The sequence below is a fragment of the Pinus tabuliformis genome, chromosome 1_1, assembly GCF_031772625.1.
Source record: "Pinus tabuliformis cultivar Carrire ecotype Pingquan chromosome 1_1, CPIR1, whole genome shotgun sequence".
Classification (NCBI taxonomy): domain Eukaryota; kingdom Viridiplantae; phylum Streptophyta; class Pinopsida; order Pinales; family Pinaceae; genus Pinus; species Pinus tabuliformis.
This window is the reverse complement of record NC_142297.1, coordinates 582,563,410-582,586,854: the sequence shown is the minus strand read 5'-3', so window position 1 is coordinate 582,586,854 and position 23,445 is coordinate 582,563,410. Positions and strand designations below refer to the sequence as shown.

Below are 23,445 nucleotides of genomic sequence, written 5' to 3'. Positions count from 1 at the left end.
AAGAATTTATGAGGTAGTGCTTCCAAACTTGATTTGGGAAATGCCTCTAAGTTTCATAAACTCATACTAACATTGATGTTCTTGGTGAACTCCTGTCTAGATATATGTTTTGCAGTTAGCATGTTGAGGTCATATATGGTTGAGCCTCACTGGATTGGTGCTAAGAATCATTTGAGATATCTTCTGGGCACAATCTCTGATGGACTGAGATACACTGCTAGAAATGTGAAGCTGCATGATTATTCTGATGCTGATTAGGCAGGCAGTGTGGAGGATCGCAAGACCACTTCTGGGTGTTGGTTCTCTTTAGGTTCTACTTTGATATCCTAGATGAGCAGGAAGCAGAATTCGGTTTCTTTGAGCACCATTGAGGCCGAATACATAGCTACAAGTATGACATTGTGTGAAGCTGTCTGGTTGAGGAAGCTCTTCAGTGATTTGTTTGGACACGTGTTGGATACCACTGTGATCTTCTATGACAACCAGTGTTGGATTCGATTGTTGAGGAATCCCATGTTCTATGTTTGCTCCAAGCATATAGACATCAAGTACCACTTTATCTGGGATATGGTACAACGGGGAACAAGAAGGCTCCAACACTCTAGGACTGATGTGCAAGTCGTCGATATTCAAATGAAGCCCCTGGGAAAGATCAAATTCTTGACTTTCCAAGAACAACTAGGAGTCGTGGAGAGAATCTATTATGAAGGTCCAGTATAATATGGACATTGAGCTTTGGGAGCTCCGGGGGGCTTGGGAGTACTTATTGGAGCAATAAGAAATCATAGGGTGAGTGGTTCAGCCTTCCCCTAGTGGTATTCTATGTAGGCAGGATGAGTGGTTCATCCTTCTCCTGCTAAGATGTAATCATATGGTGAGTGGTTCAGCCTTCCCCTCATGATTTGTTGTGTAAAGGGTGAGTGGTTCAACATTCCCCAGGGACACCCCATGGAGACATGTAGGCATGATGAGTGGATCATCCTTCTCCTACTGAGATATCCTACCCATGCAGTTTGGGACTCATGGGAAGTACCTCTCATCTGGCCAATGAGTAGGGAAATGAGGATAGGGACAATAGTAGTATCAATGGATGCATCGTCTATCTACTGTACTCCCAATAATATGATGATATTGATCTGGGATCAATTGGAACTGACTTTGGGTCAGTAAGAGTGATATAACTCACTCTCTTTTGGAACTGATTTCAGATCAGTAAGAGTGGTATGATATACTCTCTTTATTTGGAACTGATTTCGGATCAGTAAGAGTGGTATGAGACACTCTCTTTTATATTGGAATGACTTCGAGTTAGTAGAGGATGGTATGATACATTATCAATCACTTCTTCTTCTTCATAGTTCAACAGAGCAGAGCAGTGCAGGGCGATAATAGCTGAGATAGTACGAACTGGCAGGTGGATTAGCCGATGGAGTTCTCCCTAGTTGAGAGGGAGTGTTAAAATTGGCAACTAGGGCCAAAATCCATGTGGGTCATCTTATTTATGGCGGCTGGTATTTTTCTTGGATTCCACTAGTCGAGAGGTGTAGGATTGATCTAAAGATCATCCAATTCCAACATGTATTCATGGAGATAAGACTTTATTTGCATTATGCGACAATTCGTCAAGGTTGGCTAAAAACTGAATTGCCCCCATCTATCCTCAACGTTTTACTCTAAAAATAGGTGGCTTGCAAGTCATTTGACACACACCTCTTGTGATCTCTTCCTCTCCACTTGTCTTTGGGTTTTGGTGGGAGGTGAGATCTTAAACACTGCCCTAAGAGGAGATGCCCTAGATGCTGTCATGGGAAAGAAGGATCTACGTAGCCCTAAAGAAGATGCCCTAGCTCCTAACGCTGGCATGGAGATGAAGGCTTAACACAACTATGAATATAGGTTCTATGCTACCCTAATGTAAAATTCCTAACACAATCAATAAAGTAACCTTAACACGGTCAGAAAGGAAGCCTCTATACGCTGCCAAAGGATGCTCCAAAAGAGCCTTAGCTACACACACAGCTATGTCAAGGAGGGCAGTGAAGTGTAAGCCCTCATAAAAGAGTCTTACACTCAGCTAAATGATAAGCCTAAATTACCTAGCTTCTGGTCACAATTTGCTCTTACAAGAGACCCTCAAAATGCGGTTAAAAAGCGCCTTAATCTGATGTCTGAACAACTCCTAATGTATGTTGTCATAATAGAGATTCTATCCACTGTATTGAGATCCGTGCGCTGGCCTAATGATAGGGAATACACAGTCAACCTAACACTGTCCTTGAGTGCCATAAATACTCTAGCCTAGAGTTGCGGGGGAGTGCTCCCCCCCCCCCTCGAACCCGCTCCCAATCCGCGCTCCAGGCAGGAGCGGCTCGAGAGCGGGTCGGCAGCGCACTCCTGATAAAAAAAATTGCACTCCCTACCAAAATCGGGAGCTTTGCTCCCATCACTCCCAGAGCGAAAATTATAGCTCGCGAGAAATCAGGGAATGATCGCTTCCGAGCATTAAAATTTTGCTCCGGGAACAATTCGAGCGATGTCGGAGCGTTCCGTGCGGAAAAAAATTTGCGGACACGAAAAAAAATTTAATTTAAAAAAAAATATATGTTTTAAAATCACGTTGGGGCAAAAAAAATTTCATTATCACTTGAATGAGTTGAGTTTAGCTGGAGAGCAAGAGCAAAGAAGCGAGGAGCAAGCGCTGAGGAGCAAGGAGCAAGCTTGCAAAGAGGTTAGTAACTTTGTAATTTAGTATTTTAAACCTTAGTTAGGTAGTAATTTAGTTTAGTTAGTTTAGTTTAGTTTAGTTTAGTTTATTAACTTTATTTAGTAAAAAGATCATGAATCTAAATTAAATTAAATTAATTTTCTCATTCATATTCCCATTCCCATTCCCATTAAATTTTGCAGATTCAGAAGCCTACAAATATCAAACATCATGGACCTGGCTATATTTCTTGGAATTTTCTTCTTCTTGGTACCTTTTATGGTTATTATGGTGCTGGAGAGTAGGAAACGGAGGGGCCAAAATGAAGAAGGGGATGAAGAAGCTAGAGAAAGTGGATTTGATGAAAACCCCGATTAGGAGGAGCTGGAGGAGGGTGAACATGACTCTCAAAAAACTAAACAAGACCAAACCCCATAGTGGAAATATGTTAACAACCCTGAAGCAGGGAGAGGGGGTGGAACCACTAAATTTCATTGCTCCCATTGCAACAATAATTATACAGGTTCATACACCCGTGTCAGAAAACACCTCTGTGGGAAAAGGCCATGGGATGGAGATAAACAAATAGGAATCAAAACTTGTCCAGCGGTGTCAGAAGCGGATAGAGCCAAATACATAAGGGAAGAGGAGGAAGCCCAATAGAAATCTAAAAAATCAAGGGGTTTCTTTGAACCAAGCTCACAATCACAAGCACAAAGAACTCCTTCAGCATCCTCCCAACGCAGTGGATATGGAGGCACAGGGTCATCAACTTTAAGGCATAGAACCATATCAGATTTCCTTGATGAGGGGTGTAGGAATGATGTGGATTCAAAGGTTTATAGGTTTCTCTATGCACGTGGGATACCATTCAATTTCCTTCGCTCACCTTATTGGCACGTAATGGTTTCTGCCATAAATGATGCCCCTAAAGGATACAAGAGCCCTGGGTATGACAAGGCAAGAACCGTTGGACTTGATTATGAAAAAGCAAAAATATCACATTCTTTGAATAGAATGACAAGTTCTTGGACTGACCATGGGTTGTCCATTGTATCTGATGGATGGACAAATGTAAAAGGCAAGCCATTGATAAGTGTTCTTGCTGTGTCTGTTAGTGGTGCCATCTTTCTAACTACACATGATTACTCAGACAAGTTCAAGATTGCCATCAACATTGTAGAAGCATTACTTGAAACAATTGACCGTATTGGGCCATACAATGTCATCCAAGTCATCACTGATAATGCTCCTAATTGTAAGGCAGCGGGAGCAATTATTGAGGATAAATACCCCAACATATTTTGGTCTAGACGTTTGGTTCACACATTGAACCTTCTGATGCATGATGTTGTCAAGAACAAAAATGCACAATACAAATGGATTGGTGATTTTTATAAGAAAGGCAAACAAATGATAAAATTTATTACAAATCATAGCAATACCCATGGCCTTTTTCGATGTCACTCGAGATTGGAGTTGTTGAAGATTGCCAAGACCAGATTTGGTAGCTATTACCTCACCTTCAGGCGCCTTTTGAAGGTAAGAGAGTCATTGGCTAGCATGGTATCAAGTCCACATTGGCAGGTATTAAAGGAAAGGGCTACAAATGCAGCTGACAGGCGAGGTTTTCAACTGGTGGAGGAGGCTGCTCTTGATGGTTAGTTTTGGACAAGTGTGAGGCAAGTATTGGATTGCACCAAGCCCATTTATCACATGATTCGGTTTGCAGATACAGACAAACTAATGATTGGTGAGGTGTACGAGTAGATGGATACCATGTTGGGGCAAATAAAAGATATTGTTCACAACAGAGATCCCGACTTGTACAAATTGATTCACGATTGTGTGTGTGAACGGTGGAATAGACTTAATCTTCCACTACATTGCTTGGTGTATATCCTTACACCAAAATACTACTCTACATCTTGGTTGGGCCAACCTGAACCAAGGGGTGGGATTAGGACCAAACCCCATTTAGATGCAGAGGTAACTAGTGGATATTTGCAAGCATTAGAAAAGTTGATACCTGAAAGGGAGGAATGTGCAACTGTGCACCTTGAAATAGGCAAATACTTCAGTGGCACTGGTTTGTTTGGTAACTTCCATGCAATGGAAGATAGAGATAGATTTGATTCTCTCACATGGTGGGAAATATATGGTGGCCAAGGAATTTTGCCAAAATTGGCAAAAAAAGTTCTTTCACAGGTTGTAAATACTTCTTCTGCAGAGAGGTGTTGGAGCACCTACAGCTTCATACATAATGTGAAAAGAAACAGACTTAATGAAAACCGATCAGAAAGCTTGGTTTATGTGCACTACAACTTGAGGTTGTTGAGTCATTACTGTGATTGGGCTTATGAGGATCCCACATATAAAATTTGGGACAATCACCCAAAGGATGAAAATTTGGAGGATGGCACTATACATCTTGAAGAACTAGAAGAGGAAATTATAAGGGATGAATATGAAGCAGCTACAGAAGCCATGCCACCTCCACCATCCAGTAGCAGTGCTCGAGTTCTGAGTCTTGTTCCTTTGTTGTCGCCACCTCCATCTACACCTTCATGTGGAGGGCATGTGCCTTCTAGTTCTGGTTGTCGGTCTGTGCAGGGGACTCCTAGAAGACCACCACGACCTGCTTATACTCCTGGAGACTCTCGTGGCAAGGGCCACATGTAAATTTATAGTTTACTTGTCTTTTCTAGTTTCTATTAGTTTTCATAACTGCTGAGTCTTGAGTCCTTGACTCTTGACTCTTGACTCTTTCATATCATAATGATATTTTTTGTAAACAATATATGACTGCGACAATGAAAATTTGAAGTTTGAAGTTGGAAATTATAACTCATTGGTAATGATTGTGAATTATGAATATGATGCTTCGTGAAAGACTAAAGTTTTTTCATTTCATTTCATTACTCATGTTTCATTTTATAACATTTCATTTCATGTTAACAGTTAGAAGTTAGGACTTACAAGAAATAATATTTCTTGTAATGGTTAAACTTAGCTTACAAGTACAACTTTGGTGATCAATGTTGATAAATGCTATATATTGAATTTTCAATTTTGAAAGCTTGAAGTTGAAACTTTAAGATTGAATTTGATGAATCATGATTCACGAGACTCAATATGTTGCAGTTGTAATATGTATTTTACTAACTTGTGGACATGGTTGATGAAGATTATAACTTCTAGATGATTGATGTGATATGGTTCAATGATCAATCTATGTTTTTTATGTTTTTTATATCTAATTCATCATTCTACATGTTTTTGTTGACATATATGTATCAAAAATTAAAAAATATATATTTTTAAAAAATCGCTTCGAGATTCGCTCCAAAACTGGGAGTTTCTGAAAATGTCACTCTCGCTCCCGTTTTCACTTCCACTCCCCGCTTTCGCTCCCGCTCCCATTTTCACTTCCACTCCCCGCTTTCGCTCCCGCTCCCAAGTAACATTGCTCTAACCGTAGTCAAGGATGATGCATATACTTAGCTAGGACAAGCCTTCTATATGCTACTCATGCGCTGCCCTAAGCTATAAGAAGGAGGCCTAGAGGAGGCCCTAATCTCAGGCCTGAAGAAGCCTTAATTCGTTGTCACAAATACAGCTAACGTTGCAAAGGAAGCCTAGCAACAACAGTGTTAATTACAACTGTTCTAAGGCATAGGTACGTTGGGGGCAGCTGTCTCTATATTAGAAGTCTGAGGGTATCGTTGCCATTTAGGAACTTAGTAGCTAGCTTCTTTGCTAAGCTGCAAGCCATAGAAAGCAGCTAAGGTTGTTCCATGATAGTATTGATGTATGCAACATAGTGATGATGAATGGTGCAACATAGTGCAGCATGATAGTGGTGCAACATAGTGATGATGAATGGTGCAACATAGTGCAGCATGACAGTGGTGCAACATAGTGATGATAAAGTGCAGCAGGATGGGTGCAGCACAATGATGATTGGATGCAGTATGATGAGTGCATCATAGTGTAAAGTGTAGCATAGTGATGGATGCAGCACAGTGATGGGTACAAATTGGTGATGGAATCATCTGTGTTCAGATCTACTACCTCATGTGCCATCTTACTAGAGAAAATATCTGCTCTTATTTTGAAAAGTCAAAATGTTGACTTCTGATGTATATGTACTATCTCTCTCTACTAAACTATTGAAGAAAACAAGAAGAATTGATCAAGGGTTTCCCCACGTTAGGGTTTGTCCTTGGCTGGCACCACATCTTGTGTCCTCTTGTCTTGGCTTGTCTTCTACGATTTATGTTTATGTTCTATATGCATTTTACTATCATGCTAAATTTGATTGCTAATCTGGAATTGATATTAAGCTAATATGGAAAATTGAAGTAAATTTTCTCTCAGCATAGAACATACCTAATATTAACAAATTGGTTGGCCTCTCCTATATGTATTCAAAAAGAAAAGATGTTTCAAGTTTCCTTCAATACAGAGAACAACCAACAATATTACAGATGTAGCAAATGTCTTTGCAGCAAAACCATGAATGCCCATGAAATGCACAATTATAGTTTTAAGCACAAGAATAAGGTCTCATAGTTATTCACCATCTCACCATGTGCCTGTGCCATGTAGCAGAATGAAATGAGTCAACAACATACTAAAATTGCAATTCCACTGATTACAAGGAACAAATAAAACCTCATATTAAAGAAAGGAAAAGTTGCTACATTCTGTTTTAACTTTGAAAACAATGGAGAGAAAGACTCAATGAATGTTTACAACACAAAGTCATATACATCAATCCATATGTACCACGTTAAGGATGCTTATATTATGAAAATAAAATTCTAAACGATTGCAAGAGGGAGAAAAGGAGAGCCCCATCTAAAGACGAAGGCCAAAAAAGGCACTGAGTTCGTTCCATTGCAGTTTTTTCTTAATTCAACATGCTTTCCTGATCCAAGAAAGTTGAAATGCAAATCCATTATTGTAACATATTTGTCAGCATTAACTTGAGACTGCAGCTATCATGTGAGGTAAAAATAGTTATTCCAAGCAATTTGTTTACTGATTGAGCTTGGATTATCAATTTATCACCAAGTTTGTTTTACCACTAAACAGTGTTAATATTTTATAATCCATGGGATTAAGAGACATCTTTGACATTTCATCTCATTCAAACATTGAATTAGCCTTTTTCCTTTCTTGGTTCTCAAGAAGTCTGTAAAAGGGTTCAATCTAAGCCTACATTAGACACACATCATGCTTTGCCAACAGTGTCTTGTGAGCAAAGAGTGGTATTCAAGGATTGTACATAGTAAATTGGTACTTCCTACAGAATTTCTTGGCCAGTTGCAAGTCTAGGAGGGCAGAATTCAGTTGAAAAGTCCCTAGATGCAATGGGATGCTTGAGTATGGCCACCTCTGAACATAATCTTAATCTTGAATGTACTATACATCTATGGAAAACTTTAAAACCACCACTCTCAGTTCTATCCGCTAGGCATACAGGTATGTGTAATTAATCTAGCTTCTAAATATTTTGAGGAAATCCATATTTTCCCTCTCTTCTCGATGTTATTTCTCAATTTTAAATATGGTCCTTCTAAATTTGGCTGCTGCCAAAATAGGCCATGATATTTGTTGCCTTCTAAACTAGATAAAATGGAATATTTCCTCTTGTGTTAATTTCAAGCAATTGATTGTTCTTGTAGAGATAAAAAATTAATACAATAGCAATACAGTCTCAGAAATGATGCAAACTCAAAAGGAGGTTTGAATTATTTTCATATTGAAACCTGGATTCTTCAGATTTGTATCTAAGTGCTTGACCAATTAGCTTGCCAAACAAAAATTGATGTGTCATAATCAACCATAAGAACTTATGTTGAATAAATGTATCTCTGAAGAAGGATTCTCCTCGCCAAAATACAAAGATTAAAAACATCGAATATCATTACAAGTTGAAGGTAACCAAATACATAGCATATCTATTTAGCAAAGTGTGACTCCCAAGAGGCAATGTGATCTAGAGTAGGAGCAAAGAAGCACATAAAATTCACTGTTCAAGAGGCATTCGAAGGAAAAATCAACAGCAGGACAAGGGAGCCTAGATGCTGAAGGAGAAATTTACACCTTGAAGGATACATTCAAAAAGGCTCTCCACCAAGCACAATGCCAGCTTGTAAATGGATGATAATTTTCACTACTGACTGGTCATCTGTAAAAGGCTATATAATTTTTTGAATAATGCTTCCTTATTACCATAGTGGTGGTGAGCATGCACCACCTATTAAGAGGAGAGGTGCTACTTACACTGAACAACCATGTAGCCTGACTTAGCAGCCCCTGGGTGGCTCAGTGGCTTCCTTGCAGGTAGCACGTTGGCCACTTCTTGTGAGGAATCAAATGTAGGTAAGGGCTATACTAATAAGAGAAACACTCTGTTTGAATTATACCAACTTCAAAATGTTTCTCCTGAGTATGTCTGATGTCATAAGAAGGATGCATGCTCAAAATGAAATTTATTAGATAACTGCTACAACATTGAAATTTAATGGATTATTTTATGTTCAATTATGGGAAGGCTAACATGAAAAATAAAAGAACAATATTTCATGTTAAATCTAATTGGAAACTTATAACACTAGATTGGTTGATTCTAACCTTTAGGCTTCAGGGCATGGCAGTTTTGTCACTACATTGTAATAAACAATACAAGGAATCATTCTGTATATATATAGGCTGTCGAGAGTTTGATATAATGAACACATCCTTGCTACATATAGTGAATGCATCCTATTATGACTATTTATGAAATATTGTCAAAGGTGCATTATAATTTCTTTGAGTAGTGTTCTATCTTTTCTGTAGTCTAGCAGAAGTTTGCAAATATATTTGTGCTCTTGAAATTGTTTAAACTTTAAATTGATTTGTTGTTGGCATTCTAGAACCTTGTAGTTGATCAAAACACTCATTCTCAAGTTGACCTAGGTAAATTTGTTCCTCCTTTTCTAGGAAGGGCCGGTTTGATATTATTATTTTATTTTATTGATTATGTTTATATGAATAAAATAAAAGACACATGTCAATTGGGTATATCTCAAGCAATTGGGGGAATGATTGTTATCATCCCCACTCAGGTTCAATTCCCGCAAGTTACTTGATGAGCTTTCTTGAGTCTGAGTATTCTCTTGAGGACTGAAAAATGAATATTACTCATACAGAATATAAAGATATTTCTCACGAAAGAAAATAACATACCCATATTTTTGTTGCTTAGCTGTCATTTATTTATACTTATTATCTTCTAGTTCTTAAATACTTATTTCTGAACTGCATTATCCCTTTTAATTCCTCTCTATAAATTTTTCCTTTAAATATCTAATTTATACAATTCCATAAGTTTGTGGATTTATTAAGAAATCCTACATCTAATGTTGTAACTTGTCATTAACACGTTGCATAACTTATCAACTAATTTAGCATTGAAGTAAGCAATGCCCCCTGATTCTGTTTGCAATTTTTTTCCCTCTAAAGCATTGAATGCTACATGACCTTTTCCTTTATGTGTTGTAGTATATAGTCATGTGATTATTATTCTCACAATTTTAGCTTGGACAATCTATTTATATAAATATTTTCATGGCTATACAGGAAGGTGATCCAATGTTGACAGATCGAGTTTGGGATGCACAGTCATGTGATGATTATTCTCACAATTTTAGCTTGGTCAATATATTTACATAAAGCTTGTCATGACTATACAGGAAGGTGATCCAATGTTGACAGATCGAGTTTGGGATGCGCTTGTCAAGGCTTTCACAAGTCAAATGAAACCTACATTCACAACATCAAGTTTTGTAAAAGAGATACTTGTCTTGGGTTATCAAAAAAATTTGTCCATGGTAGAGAATCTGATTGAGAGAATTTTGCGAGACATCAATGTTAAGGGTGTCCTTCCAGCTGTCAAGACAGAAGGGAAAAATCAAATGCTAGCTACTATAGAATCTTTCCAAATAGCTTATTCGGCACATTGTTTGAGCAACCTTTCAGATCTTGTCAATAATTTGTTCCAATGTCCAGTCGAGGGAGTATCCCATCACAAGAGAAAATATCAAGGTTTATTTCTTGCATTCAAGAAGAAATTGAAGCAGTTAAATTGGACAAACATCTAACACTCCTTGTTTTATGTGAGATCGGTAAAGTCTTGCAGTTGCTAGTAGAAAAAGTTGAGTATCAGGTACCACATTTTTTCCCATGTTTAGTTTGTTGTTTGTTACATTAACCTTAAGTTGATTTTCAGATATGCATAACATTTTCCTTTGTAATGTTTCTTGGATGCACATTTATCATTTCACCCTTTTGGATTCACTTCTTTATATTGATATGTTTTTTTTTGGGGGTCTGTTCTTGTATTCCAAATTTCTATGTAATGCTATAATTTGCAATTGTTAATATCATGTAACAAACAAATAGACATGGTTACTGGACTCCACCCTCAAGCCCACAAACTAGAACTATTTTCATCTAGGATTGAGTTGATGTTTACATGGGACCAACCCACTAAATGAATTTTGGTTCAGTATCTTGGGACTACTCTGTTTCATTTATTCTGCATAAAAATTCATTATAACTTTAGCTCTATAAGAAAGGACACAAAATAACTACCATAATGTAATTCCTAAAAAGTTAAAACAAGAATCCCCCTTGTACTGTAACAAACCCCCCTTGTTGACCAGAGGTGGTTATTATGTCATCCGGCTCTCGTGGTGTGGTTACAAGAATGGGGTACGTACAATACATTTTTTTTTGTCGTTTTAAAGTTTCCTTATGTCATGCCACATGGAACCCACGTGGCCTACCATCACAATATGTATATTCCCATAACCAGAACTCTGAGACTGGCAGGCACTCCTCTCAACATATTGGAACACAATGATTACAGTCTTCTAGATGGCCCACACCAAGTATGTAATGTGTTTTTCTACATGCTCACAGCCCGATATCAATACTAATATTCAAGCATAAGAGCATACATGAGGAAAACTTCCAATATGGTCACTATCCCTCCAATCACCTATCCCCACTTTTCTTAACTCTGTCTGGCTTCCCATAGCTAGCTTGCTTGAACTGTAGTTGTGGAAAATCTCCAACAAACTTCTCTAGTCTTAACACCTAAAGGGATGACCTTCTTGGACCCTACAAAGCATAGCTATTTCCAAGTTGAACCTTGGAGTACAAGGTATGTATTTGGCCCATTACAAGATATAACTCAAGAAGGGTTTCAGGACATCTCAACTCCCTTGGCTTTCAAACCATGCCAAGTACACCTCAAGCTCTTCAATAATTGATCACAAGATTCCAGAAGAAGGAAAACCAGTCACTATCTACATGAGATCTTATTATCACATTTCTCTCCTTTTAGGATCTAATATGCTTGTCCATAGACTTCATATTATCTAGGAAGGAAGCTTCAGTGAGACTCTATTCACTTCTAATTGCACACATCTCGTCTACTTTGTGACCTATCAGCTAAGAATACAAAGTTGCACATGTACCCGTACACACATGCTTATATCCATCTCTATAAAACGTTAAGACTTAAGAGAAGAAATATCATTAAATAAGTGGTTGGGTAAGTCGGGTAAGTCCTCATCTAGCCTATCAATTCTTCTTACATACTTCATAGTTCATGTCATGATCACATAATCATCACATACTAGAAACAATGTATGAAGAATAAATTCTTAGCAGTCGTTAGTATACACTTGGACTTAGAGGTCTCACTTGGGTTCATACTCCATATCATGTCTACCCCTGGCTGACATTTTGTTTATGAATTACCAAAATAAGAAGCATGGATTTATTCTTCCCTCGTACTCCTTGGGGAATTGAGGTTACTTAAGGATCCATGCATGTATCTCATGGTATATATCAGCCCTACACACCCCTTAGCAAGCTTGAATATGCAAGCTGGAAGTGCTTTTCAAGCTCACTCAAAAGGGAGGTTTAATACTACCATGATCAAGATCATAAAATTTTGTTTATATTACATAGGGATTTAATCACAATTTCATAGTTTTTTGTGTTTCATGTAAATCTTCCTTATGCCCACAGTTTAAGCAAGTGCCACATGTATACATGCCACTTCCACGCATCTGTAAGCTCTTTACATAGCTGCCATTTTTTTTTCATTTGCATGTGGTTACGCTAGGTCAAAAGACTATACATAACTTGTGAAAACAATTAGAAACTAAGTTGCCATACATGATGTACATATTGATTTATTGAATGCATCCAACACTTAAAACTCTAGAAGATGTATGAAGGTCAAAATGCTATACATAACTTCTACAAACAATTAGAAACTGAATTTCCATACATGATGTACATATTGATTTATTGAACGCATCCAAGAATTAAAACTCTACAAACAATTAGAAACTGAATTTCCATACATGATGTACATATTGATTTATTGAACGCATCCAAGAATTAAAACTCTAGAAGACATCTGAAATCCAAGGTTGGGTGTCGTAAATTCTACAATCCTTTCTCAGTTATCATAGTGAGATGACCTTGGCTGGCTAAAATAGGAAGGCTTCTATGTGACAAGTTTTCTGTTTGATAATATAGAGAAGGGTCAGTTGATAATATTTTTAAATACTAGAAGCTAACTGATTGATAGATTTGTTGAACATATAGCACGACAAAACTCTACTGCAAAACTATGTTTTCTGCTATTATGAAGGACTTGTTCCTATATATATATATATATGAAAATCATGAAGCATAAATGTTTTTATGGCCATGTCTTCTTTAATTAACAAACTGGGGTCTAAAGTTAAATTCAGATCCATTGTTTTCATGATATACATGTAATCCTTGTATTTCTTCAGCTAATGCCTGTGCATTAACCCTAGTACTGGCACAGTCTAGATTGATACTTGCACTTCTTAGGAATATATATATATATATAGGTACATATTTGAGAGCATAATGGTTGGTTGGTATGGTCATCCCCTGCCCAATCTAGTATTACAAGTTGGAACCCAAATCTCCAGGGTCAGTCTAATACAGGTCTCATATTATGGTCAGTTATGTGACATCACCAGAACAAGAGGGTTACAATTTTACATGTTATGGTTCCCACAACACTTTCCTCCACTTCTTAAAGGTAGTGTCACTTTGATGTACCCATTAAGCTTCATAAACAATTATGTGATCCTATACTAAATAGAGTATTGTCCTACCTTATGCAGAGTGTTGTAGATTTCAGCAAGGAAATTCATCTGGTCTTACATAAGAAATGTAGAGCTACTACAACATATTATATATATATATATATATATATATATATATATATTCTACACAACATACTAATAATTACACACAGTACTTAGAGAGAATTTCATGTGACCCTTACACACTCGGTTCACTATATGTTGCAGCTAACCTAGTGCATTAAGAATAGTCCAAGCATAGGGTTCATTGTGTGTTGTGGCTAACACTTAACATGTTAAGAACAGGTCAAGCCTTCCATACAAAGTTCATCATAACCTTTCATAACCTTAAGCAATGATTCCATTTCAAACTTAGATGGACCAGGTACTCAACATGTTAACAATAGCAGTAAAATTGTTGTGTGATTAACATAAGTGAGTCATAACTTTCAAGAGGATAGGTACCAGGACAAGGACAATAACTCACCTCCCAACCACTGATAGGCTACAATTAGTCCCCTCATGCAGCTATCACCCCTGAGCCTAATTCCAGGGCCTGAGAAGACTGTTCTAGGACCAAGCTGCTAGATACACCAGGGGTTCTAGGGGTGGCTAGTCCAGGGACTCCAGAGGTATGCAACCTCCACCCACCGGCCAATGAGGGAATCTAGAGGTATAATCATCCACCCTCAATCCATACCAGGCACTCTAGAGATTTAACCTCCAAGCCTACTTTGAATTGATATACGAGCAAGGAAGGCTAGTCCAAATGTTTTTATACTAGAACTAAGCACAGTCACAACGACTTACCAAAAGGACGTGACTAGCCTGTTAGAAAATTATATATTATAGAGCAATGGAACACTTAAAATATTGTAGAAATATAAACACAAAAAGGCATAAAAAAAGAGAGACAAAACAAGAGAGACACAGATATACATGATTCACCCAATTTTGGATACGTCCACGGAGAAACAGCCAATCCTTCCTTTTATATTATCTAGCTAAATGAAGAGATACAACCTACAGTGGATCCGTTGTAATTCCCTCTTCGCTCTCACACAATATCCTCTCTTTTTCTCTTTCAGACTACACATCTACATAGACGCAATACAATTCCATCATATATAGCGAGGGGTTTCTTTTTAGGGCAAAAAACCCTAAATTAAACATAACTTCTACCTTCAAATTTCTTCTGAATGAACGCCCCCCCTGGCAGCGCGCATAAACAGGCGGTGTTGCCGCCACATTACGAAATGGGGTCTAATGCGAGTATACCACTGAATAAAGAAGATAATCAGGATCCACACCCAACATGACCTCAATGACCTTAGTTCTCTAAATTGGACTTTCACCATTAGTCACAACTCACAAGTTGGAACGCTAATCTTCTAGACCATCGATTGTTGTTCCGCCAACCTAGCAAGTGCCAATGGGTAAAACATCCACCTCAGTGCTGGTGTCTCAGATCTAATCTGCGCTCATCCTTTTTACAACACAAGGGTTCTCTTGTAGTTTCCTAAGTCTATGCTAATGTTACTGCTAGCCTTCTGTGTTTCCTGTCCTATGTAGGTCTTCCCTGCTTTCTCCAATGTACAGGTCACCTATTTAGATTCAGAAGTACCTCCCTCTATTCTCTGATTTTAAATCCCTAGTCACCTCCATAGATATAAGATTTATAGGTGGTTGCCCTGAAATGTACCAGAGTCCCACTATCCAATGCCATGCTCCAAAACGAGGCATACCTTACCTTAGCAACATTCCCATGGTTATAGACCAAATTTGTTGCTTCATAGTAGGTACTAGGAGGTTGGAACAGATTGAGGATATGCACATTTTCTTCTTCTTCTTAATACCCCCCAGAGATCTCAGTGTTTTTTAGTAATCAAACTACAACTGCTTGAATTGACGACTTCAGGTTGTTTTGGGCCTGTCTAGACAGAATCTCCTAGGCCAACAGGGTAATGCCACATACCTCCCTGTTTCATATATTTTTTATTGTCTGTTATTTGTTGTTACAGTGGGTGGCCTATTCACCTCAACGTGCTTCCAACCATCGATGGATTTCTCATTGAATGGCCATATCACTATATATTCTTTTGTTGTGTCTGTTTTCTTGCATGGTGTTGCAAAGAGTGTTTTCTTGTCCTACATCCTTGTTGGCAATTAAATACACCAATCCCTTGCTTGCTCACCTATCAGCCTCCATGGCTTGTGACAAAACATAAAAATATGTCCATGAAGAGCAATCTTCTTAGCCTTGGAACAAATTGTCCCTTTTTCCCTCATTACATGTGTCTCTCTCTCTCTCTCTCTCTCTCTCTCTCTCTCTCTAGATATAGATATATATATATATATATATATATATATATATTTCCAAAATATTCCCAATATCTAAAAAGTAACAGGGGCTATCACATGTACCTCCTCTCAATTGATTCGGTTCAACTCCTAACAAACAAGGAACTCTATTGTACAGAACACCAGCAGCTGGATACTGAGACCCAATTCAGTGAATGGGTGGAGGTGAACCAAGTCCACTGTGTATTCCTTTGGTTAGTTTCTCTAGACTAAGAATAGAAGGCATGAACTAGAGGCCCAATCGAGGGTCGAGGCTCTTTGGGTTTCCATTGGCGGTCTCAAAATTTAGAAAGAGGTGAAAAAATGTTGTAGTGTATATTGCTTCTCACTGCAATGGTTGTGTTTTAATGATAGACTTTCCCACGGGAAGATGAGGAAGGAATAGGGAAGAGCTAGTGGCAAGCTAGTTTCGGGTATGAATTGCTTTCTTAACTGAGTCATATATGCTAGCATGATGCAACATTTAAGTGGCATGGTTAGGACTTGCATGCTATGTTATAGAGACAGAGGGAGTGGTGAGGCACGTGGCCCTCATGTGAGGGCCCACATGGTCCACTGAGGAAATTTTTTTTTTTATTCCACACATTATGTTTAAAAATCACTAGCCTTTCTTCTCACGATCATGTAAATTGGTTGACAAATATCATACCAACCTTTGTTAGGAGGTGCAGAGGAACCTTGAGGAACAAAATAAGGGCAAGCACAACTATGGCTCACCCCCTTCTTTAACAAGGTATTTTGGGGCTGTTAAAAGTGCAAGACTCTATTTCAAGCCCTCTGCTATGGAATTTACATGAATGATCTCTGGTCCCGGATCCGTGTAACCTACAACTCAGTAATGGCCCTCTCTAACTCTATTTAAATCTACTGTAAACACCCATATCAACATCAAATCTATTGAAAACACCCATATCACCACCATCATTATCATCTTCAAACATTGATAAATGCAGAGACAGTATGTGTCTATCCTGAAGTCAGAACAACTATTATTCCTACTATGCATGTGCATGTTGTAATAGACCAAATGCAGTTGGTCTCTTCTTCAACCCATCTGGGAAGAACTCATGGTTCTTCATCAAGCAATGCTTAATCACCACAACAACAACAAATTGTGTAGACTCCTACTATTATTCATCCCGTTGCTCAACATGTTTATCCTCCACCTCTTGCTAGCCATGAAGAAGTTTTGGCCAAAAGGACTTGTTTATGAACACACTCACAAAGCTTCACGTGACACTTGGAACCAGGTTCATGTAAGTTTCTATCTTCTCCTTTCTTCAACACCATGCAATCTTCATTTTAGGTTCCTTAAGGCTCCAAGATTACAAATTTTTCGGGTTGATAAATGGCTAATATTACATTTTTAGGCCAATAGGCCTTTCCTATGCATCAACTTTTCGTCAACACTTCTACCCTGCTCCGTTGGATCAGGTGAGACACTTTCAACCGTTGATTTTAAGTGTGACTGCTTTTTCCAAATATCGGTTGAGTTGCCTTATTTTCACCAAGATATTTTTACTGCTTTTTCCATTCTTTTATGTCACTCTTAAAGATATTTTTCTGCTTTTTCCCATCCTTTCTATTGCTTTTCCTCCTCTTCATCGTACCTCAACCTTTCGTTTTGTTTGTCATAATTCGGACGTTACTCGCCATTTTCTTCAAGTCGCCCTGACGCCTTTTAGCTATTATGTTCATTCTTCCTGAGAAGCAAAACTTTGACTGCACGTACCAACGAAAGGTAAGTTACATTATTTAGTAATAGTAATTCTTTCAGATGGTAAGAACTCGTAACACAACACATTTCGTGTCTGGATTTATTTTTTTTTTGCAGATCATGAGCCAAGTTTGCAAGGCAGAAACTGCTTGCGCTGCCTGCAAATTCGAGAAAAAGAAATGCTCGGAGAAATGCGTTCTCGCACCATATTTCCTGCAGAACGATCCAGACAAGTTCATGTTGGTGCACAGATTATTCAGAACTGGCCATGTCATCAAACTACTACAGGTTCGTTGGAAAAATTATTTAGTACCACTCAAAACATTATTTTGTTGAAATGAAAGAATTATTAGCTTGGTTTATTTAATCAGCTTTTTACCGCTTTTTCCCATTTTTTCTATTACTTTTCTTTACTGCTTTTTCCCATTCTTTCTATTACTTTTCCTCCTCTTCATCGTACCTCAACCTTTCGTTTCGTTTGTCATAATTCGGACGTTACTCGCCATTTGCTTCAAGTCACCCTGACGCCTTTTAGCGATTATGTTCATTCTTCTTGAGAAGCAAAACTTTGACTGCACGTACCAACGAAAGGTAAGTTACATTATTTAGTAATAGTAATTCTTTCAGATGGTAAGAACTCGTAACACAACACATTTCGTGTCTGGAATTTTTGTTTTTGCAGATCATGAGCCAAGTTTGCAAGGCAGAAACTGCTTGCGCTGCCTGCAAATTCGAGAAAAAGAAATGCTCGGAGAAATGCGTTCTCGCGCCATATTTCCCACAGAACGATCCAGACAAGTTCATGTTGGTGCACAGATTATTCGGAAATGGACATGTCGTCAAATTACTACAGGTTCGTTGGAAAAATTATTTAGTACCACGCAAAACATTATTTTGTTGAAATGAAAGAATTATTAGATTGGTTTATTTAATCAGCTTTCATAATAATAATATAGATTACTTAATTAGTTTAGACAATTACTCTTATTAATGTAGGGTATTTAGGTGCTTTTAATTTTTTGTAGAGTAGAGTATTTGGTTAATTGAGTTAGCGTCCCTGATGTCTATGGGACACTAATTTCACATGTTTGTAAAAGTTTTCTGATAAATTGTTGATGGCTAATGTTTAGAATTTACTATTGAGGTTTATTTTCAAGATTAAGATGAATTTTATTAGTAAGTTCATCTTAATCATGAAAATGATTAGTAGGTTCTAAATTTTAATTATTTTTAAGATTAAGATGAATTTCATTAGTAGGTTCATCTTAATCTTGAAAATAATTAGTAAGTTCTAAATTTTAATCATTAATTTTTGTTTATGTAATTTAGCTAAATTATTTTTTTAAAATAATTATATATCACAAAAATCTTAAATCAAATAATTTCAAATTTATCATTTATCAAACATGCCATCCATAAATGAATTTGTTGCAATTCCATAGAAATTTTATTTTAAAACTATTATATCCGATGGCCTTTATGGTGATCTGTGATAATTACAGGATCTACCAGCCGAGCAGAGAGGTGATGCAGTAAGCACCCTGGTGTACGAAGCAAAATGCTCTAGCATTACAGGGCTGGGTTTTGTTTTTTGTGGTTCTGTTATGGCTCATGAATGGATGTGTTTATGGATTGAAATTTAAGGAAAGTATGGGTTTACTGTAGCATATGAATGGGATGCATCCAAGCATTGAAATTTCAAAAGTTGGGTTTATTGTGCATATGAAATGGCATGTGTTCATGCTTTTGAAATTTTACTCAGAGAAAAGAAAAGATGGATTTGGTACTGCATATGAATGAGATGTATTCTTTGTATATGCTTGGCCATCTATAGAGGTTTCTTGATTTTGGGTAATTAACTTAACCTCTTGATTTTGGGTAATTAACTTACTTTAAAATGAAATAAGACATTCAATGTGTTCCTTGTAATATAGATATAAACAAAACATCTAAAGGAAAGTAATTGCACAATGATCCAGTCCAAGAAAACAAGGTTTTCCAAAAACCAATTAACTCTTCTAGAAAAATTCAACAATTCCAATTTAATAATCCTATCGACCTCTCTTTGTACCTTTTGGGACAATTGCTAGTTTATATGCTTCACATCTTTTTGTGGGTTCCTTGTAGCGTTATAAACACATGCATTTCTATATGGGTTCTTAGGTATCTACACTTGCATGAGTTGGTCCTCACAAAGTTTCACGTGACACTACACTAACCCATGCACTTAGTTCACGAGAGCGTGTTGAGGACATGCTCTCTGAACACTGCAATGAAATAGTTTCTCTACTTTCAAGGTAATTCTCGCTACTCTTTCCTGATGAGTGATATATCAGAATGCCTCTAGCCATGAGATTGTATAACTTATAATTGTTTAGTACCTGCATTTTCTTGCATTAATGCAAATGTGTAGTCTGAGTGGTATTAAGAGTTCAAGGGTGTATACAGTATTGGGTATTTTATGTGCATTGTAGGTTTTTGAGAATATGATTTGGGTTGTCTATTGAGTTTGTAAGTGATTGGTATTCCTTGTGGGTTTTGTGACTTCTGTTGGGCATTGAAGATTCAAGGCTTTGTGAGAGAGTGTTGCAGAGAGAAGTTCAGGGTTGTATGGTGTATCTTTAGTGGGTATAATATGTTGGATTTGGTTTAAGAATTTTTGTTTGACATGCCCCCCATACAGGAAAAAGGTATGATCAGTCACCTTGCTAACCTTGGTTGCAGCTAGTTAACATGGCTATACCCAAACTGCTCAATAATGGTTATCATCAATTTTAGGCTGGCTGCAATTGCTAGGTGTAACTGGTGGTCAAGTTACAAGGGTTGTCTTGTTGTACTTACGAAACCTTTCAAAGTATTACCTCTTGGGTGGTAATTATTTTAGCTTATTTCTCTTCTTACAATAGGTATTCAAGCCTCAAACATTCCAATATTTTTTATTTTGGAGAGATCTCTTTGTAGATACTACTAAACCAAACCGATGTAAACTTAGGCCTGATACTCATCGAATAGGGATTGTTGTCGCACAGAATGACCAGGCACCATGACAACATTTCAGATCGGGGGCTATCACCCTGATCCCAAATCTCTTCATTTAAGTTGTCTCCCTACAACAGGCTAAGTGGGGTAGACCCTATGGAAAAATGGAATGAAGAAGAACTAGTTGAGAACCAACCAGTTCGGTAGACACAGTGAAGCGATCAAGTACTTGATTAATATTTAACAAGAATTAGAGGATTTGATTAGATTTTAAACGATTGATACTAGTGCCTTATGGATTCAACGATCTTCTAGGGAAATTAAGACCAAGTAATCGATTAAAAATAGTTGCTTAGATGAATGACTATGAAATGTAGATCCTAAAGGTAATGTAAAATGCAAGAATATTGATTAATTTTAGTTAAATTCCTGCTTAAACGTGAATTCTTCAATCCTTTCCGTGTTGAACCTGATTTCGTAGTAATTGGAAGAGAGAAGATAACGTGAAGCACACTAAGATGTGATTAACGATACCTCTCTTGAAAATCTAACATACCCAGTGCCTTCGACACTGGAGAGAGTTGTGGCTCTGATGACTGCAGGGTCACCATTTTATGTACTATTAAAAGTGGGCTTCTCAAGCAAAGATGGATAGATATCTATGTCTCTATCGACCAAGCTTATGCTTGGAAGTAAATTTTATTGTGCAAAGCTAACTTATATGCAAATGCACCAGAAGATGAGATGAAGTTAGACTCGAGGATGAGAAAACACTTGTGTCGCAGAAGCCCTCAATCACCAAAATTAAATGTTCGCTTTATGGATGAAGACTTAAAAGTAAACTCCTAAAAATATTACATTTAAACCACAAGATTATTTCAAATCTTTCTGATACAATTATAGCTTGAAGAGAACAAAAACTTCTTTGCAATTAATATCAATGTCAGCAGATGTTCAAAAGTGTACTCAGCTTTGGAAACAAAGATATTCAATCTATTATAATTCCACGACAAAGCACTTTAACAATTACTTGAAAACATTCACAATATATCTAACATGTAACACACATCAAATAATTCATATAATGATGATCAATTTCAAAGATGCAAGATATTCTAGGAGTTAAATTTCTAGAGATCCAAATACTTTAAAACACCATGAAATTTAAATGTTAATCAATTCCAACCCTAGAATTAAAATGATTTATGCTTAGTGACCCAAATCTAGGAAAATTTACCACTTTCTTATAGTTAATCTTTAGATATAAAAAAATTTAAGCACGTTTAACTATGTCAATGCCGCAAAAGTTTTCTTTAGATTTTGCCCTTAGTAAAAAAAGACACCAAAAGGAAATTTAAATTGACAACTTAATTAGTCCTTAGGAAGATTTTTTCAATATGCTAAACAAGACTTAATGTGGTGAATGATTAATCAAGATCGTTTTTAAATGTGACCAAAATAAATCAAAAAAGATTTAAATTTTTTCAAATGGGCCAAAGCCCACATAAAAATTTTAAAATCTTCTAACGCGAAAAATCACCTTTGATTTAAGTTTTTTTTTTAGATGGTCTCAAAGTCACAATAAAAATGAAGCCATTTCTTTTGTTTTTTTTTAGTTTTTTTAGAATTTTTAAATTTTTTGAATTTTAAATAAAAATCAAAGTCAAAAGAAAAACTGTAAAATAATAAATAATAAATAATGAAAATAAAAATAAAAATAAAACTGAAATCGAATTTAAAATCTTTTATTTGTTTATTTATGTTCTACACCTAAAAAGGAAATAGAAAAATAAATCAAAACTAAAAAATCTGTAAATCGAACATACGTAAAACCTAGGCTATCTTATCTAACACCACCAACATAAACAAAAGACAATAAAAAAATATCGAAGTGTATGATTTGTAAGTCCGATAGGTTAGCCGGACAGCGGCAGCGAGAGGATGACGGAGGACGAGGAAACTCGACGGCGGAAGGGAGGTCTGATGCGGGTTAAGATGGATGGGAAGCACACTGAGGCTGGTAGCTTGGTGGAGCTGTGGGAAGGGACACGTAGGGTTTGCAGCTGCGAAGACAACAAAAACATGTAGGAGAAGAATGGAGCTATGATGCAGATAGAGTGAAGTTTTAGTGTGTGGTTTGCAGGTATCAGAAAACGAAGCTATGGCAGCAAGAAAGAGAGCTAGATAAAGACGTGTTGTAGGAGCTGTAGGCAGAAAGAACGAGGAGCAAGGAGGGAGCTTGCAGATTTGGACATATAGATTAAATGAAGACTTACGCGGATAGAGAGGAGGATGAGCTGAGGGCTCAGGCAGCGTGATGGTTGTGGATTGAATGAGAACAATGAGAAATAGACAACAACGAGGAAGGGTTGGCCAGTACGCAGAGTATGGAGGGTCGTGGATTTAGGAAGAAAGCAGCAAATGGGAAGATGCAGAGCTGTCGCTGCCGGTCTCTAAAAGAAATTGAAATTTTTTTCAAC

At 37.2% G+C, this 23,445-nt stretch overlaps 1 pseudogene across 1 annotated transcript in view; it reads left to right on the top strand.

Annotated features, from left to right (window-relative positions):
- Positions 1–23,166, top strand: part of LOC149214592 (conserved oligomeric Golgi complex subunit 5-like) — a 69,891-nt pseudogene extending 46,725 nt beyond the window's left edge. The window contains exons 2-6 of the transcript XR_016250064.1: positions 10,453–10,925; positions 18,104–18,274; positions 18,669–18,839; positions 22,886–23,001; positions 23,109–23,166. The product of XR_016250064.1 is annotated as a conserved oligomeric Golgi complex subunit 5-like (transcript). The remainder of the gene's footprint in view (positions 1–10,452; positions 10,926–18,103; positions 18,275–18,668; positions 18,840–22,885; positions 23,002–23,108) is intronic.
- Positions 23,167–23,445: the final 279 nt, after the last annotated feature.